Source organism: Cryptotermes secundus, unplaced genomic scaffold (assembly GCF_002891405.2).
Source record: "Cryptotermes secundus unplaced genomic scaffold, Csec_1.0 scaffold856, whole genome shotgun sequence".
Taxonomy (NCBI): domain Eukaryota; kingdom Metazoa; phylum Arthropoda; class Insecta; order Blattodea; family Kalotermitidae; genus Cryptotermes; species Cryptotermes secundus.
Window position 1 is genome coordinate 1,264,793 of NW_019724757.1, and position 3,892 is coordinate 1,268,684.

The following is a 3,892-nucleotide window of genomic DNA, read 5'->3' on the forward strand; positions in this document are numbered from 1 at the left end:
AAAATGACTGCATTTTGTACATTTAATATTGTACTTTCATTTAACTAAAAGCCTTTTCTGAAAACGTAAAAATTTTCCATATGTCACCTTTCTCGCTGTGGTGCAGAATATGTTTCGTCCTTTATTCTGTTACGACACTGCAAACTTCAAACGTTTGTGCAGCTTCCATTGTGAATATAAAATAGCTATGTATTACGATTATGAGACAGAGGAGGATGTCGTGGCCCGTTTAAAGTCTTATTCCATCATTTTCCTAGCGAGGCTAAAAAATCACTAGTCAAGATAGGTTTCCCTTTGGAAGGCCGCGCCATAGCTCAAGCGGTTAGTCGCTGGCTTCCCACCGCGGAGGCCCGGGTTCGATCCCGGGTCTGGTCAAGTGGAATTTGTGGTGGACAAAGTGGCGTTGGGGCAGGTTTTCTCCGAGTACTTCGGTTTCCCCTACCAATCTTCATTTCACCAATTGCTCCACAATCTCCCTCACTTATCATCTGGGGCTGGTACAATAGGCCATAAGTGGCCGCAGTACAAGGGACTTAGTCCACCCCACTAGCAATAAAAATATACCATGGGAGGTGGAAGTTGAACTCATGCGCTGCTTAAATATACTTCCCCCTACAAAATATTTGGACTCAACGGGGCGTAGTTCGTAAGGATCTCTGGGCGCGGATAGAAAGCCCTTGAACCTACGATAACACCTGGAGCACTTGCGTGTACGCCAGGGCATTCATCTCCATAGTTGTACTGCATGTTTTGCTGTTTAAGAAATGGAATCACCAGTTTGCACGTGGCTTCAAACATAGTAATAATAACTTATTCTTGCAATTACCAAGTAGACAAAACCTTGGGTACATTTCTTCTCATGGTTTAATTATAGACAATTTACACGTATTTACCTTTTTATTCTCTGCAACGCTGCTCAAGGTTAATAAACGTTACAAAAGACGCCTGAAAGCCCTAGTTGGCGTCAAAGCCAACTCACAGGACATTGAAGCGTTTTTTTTCTTGGCACTACAGCCCTAGTGGGCCTAGGCCCACCTCCATGAACTTCGCCGTTCACTTCTGTTTTTCTAGATTTTAGACATACGGTAGGACTCCTTGGGCGAGTGATCAGCTCGTCACAAGGCCTCTACCAGTACACAAACACAGAAAAACGCACACAAACATCCATGCCCTGAGTGGGATTCGAACCCACGATCCCGGCTTCCGAGCGAGCGAAGACAGTGCACGCCTTAGACCGCTCGGCTACCGTGACCGGCTCATTGAAGCGTATGGCAATGTGAAATATAAAATAAAATATAATTTGACTGTCGTTATAACAGTATTGTGGCGCATAGACCCTTTGTTAAGCGGTAACTCTGTAAGCAACCGCCGTTGCTAGGTAACGCCCGCAATATACACTTAAGCAACAATACAGGAACTGTGTTTTCTGTTTGTCCCTGCTGAGGTGTTATAAGCTCACGAAGTTTAGACAGCCATGTGCCGCGCCATAGCTCAAGCTGTTAGTCGCTGGCTTCTCCCGGGTATGGTCAAGTGGGATTTGTGGTGGACAAAGTGGCGCTGGGGCAGATTTTCTCCGAGTACTTCGGTTTCCCCTGCCAATCTTCATTCCACCAATTGCTCCACAGTCACCCTCACCTATCATCTGGGGCTGGTACAATAGGCNACCACGATAAGGTGCAGACACCAACGAGGGAGCCCACCCCACTAGCAATAACAAAATAATTAGACAGACATCCCACGTGAAGGTGGGGTCGAATACTTCCACCGGAACCCTGCGAGTCGTAGGAGGCGATGGAAAGGGAACCCAGTGCTTGGGGGTATAACTGGACCACCCTGTTCCGGGAGTCTCGAATCGGAGACAGTAAAATATTACCATGAGTCCCGCGGGACTCGGACCCGAGAATGACTGCACTGGCGAGGAGCAGCAGCAGTTGTAAACGATAGAGCTATCTTCTCCTCAGAGAGGATGTTACATAAGGACTATAACCGCAAGTGTTGAGTAGAAAAATAAAATTACTGGTCGTGAACCTCAAGGGGTTTGTCGCCAAGACGAACTGATTGGCGGTAAACCTCCAATCGTAAAGTAACTCTGACTCTGGCTCTGACTCTAACCTTAGTTCAGTAATGAAATATTAGCCAGCGAGCAACGACGCGAACACAGAAGCTGACAAGCCTCCATTGTTAAGATCCGTCGCCGGGAAACAACTGAAGTAGGCAGACTGAGACGTGCTGCAGTTATAGTGATCTTCAGACTGTGACAGCCAGTGAGGCTGCTATAGTTACTTGTCCTTACGAGTCGTGTGTATACGTGGTCAATAAGCCGAATCACCAATCCAAACCCCTTCTATAGTCACTCTATCACGTGACAGTATTATGCGAGCATAAAAATGTACAATTATATTATTACAATTAGACTTCAGGCGATTATGAAAATATTTTACGATCGGACATAATTATGCTATTATTCAAATAATATTATTCGATTATACTAAAATTATGCCACAAGTGTAATAAAATTATTTATTTTATTATAATTATAGGATTGTTATAATAATATTATATGTTTACATTACAATTATGCGATTAACGATACTATTATACGATTGTGTTATAATTACTATTACTATTATTATAACAATATACGGCTCTACTATATTTGTGCGATTGTTGTAATAATTTTCTGCAATTATTGCAATACGTCATTAGTGATCGTCTTTGCTCCTGGTCATTTTTACGGCATTTCCATGAAATTAGCATCTGAGGTTGGTATAGCCCCTGTGTTACGGTAGAAATGAAAAAAACTCGTTATTGGGGATAATAACTGGATATTACGCAGCTGCTAATTATACATAATCGCCTGTTATTGTCCATAATTGTCAACCAATCATTACTGCCATGACGCACATATGATTGTCCATTAGTTGGTTTCTCGAAACATCTAAACTCTCTAAAGAAAGGTCTTAGTTCAAGTCCGGGCAATTTTTTTTTACAGTTTCTAGGTTTTCCTCTTTCGAAATGCTTATGTTCGAGCAAAAAAAAATTAACACCATCTAATACACAATATATTCGTTCATTCATTCATTCTTTTATTCATCAATGGCTCTACAGTCTTTTGTTGGGTCCTAGTCTCTTCTTTAATTACGTAATAATTTTCACAAATGGCAGGACTCCTTCGACGAATTGTCAACCCGTCGCAAGGCCGCTACCTACACACAGGACAACACAAACACAGAATAAAAGCACACAGACATCCATAACTTGAATAGGATTCGAACCCACGATCCAAGCGTTCAAGCGAGAGAAGACGGTTCATGCCTTAGACCGCGCGGCCACTGTGATCAGCCTGTTTGCTCGTACATTGTTGAAAAAATATTTTGGAGAAAATTTTCCTGGATTGGTTAGCAGATACCTAAATAAACTCAGCCAGGACTTCCGATGTCCTGAGAGAACTTCGAAATTGAATACCTCCTGAATTCGAAAAAACCATAAAATTACTACAGTTTCAAATTCTGTTTTGTTTAGCGAACTCATCACCATCTCATACAGACAATGCGAGCAAAGAAATTGGTCTACGTTCCAAAACCTTCCCTGAGTCCTGGCATCCTGCTTTATCATTGAGTCAGTTGTTGACAAGTACTTCGACTTTCAACACTTACATGCACTTTTATGGTAAAGTTGCTTGATTTGGGGTACTGTCTGTTTCTTAATCGCGGCTAACAATTTAAACTTAACTTTCAATGTGTCATGATGTGTAACTATCCTATATGCGTATGTACATAACGCAGGGCTCATTGCCACAGTTCACTGTGGACATTAATGTAATTTTACGAAACGTCAGGTGTCGTTACCTAATACAAATGTGGTGGTTCCTATTAGGGGTCGCTTCACTTTT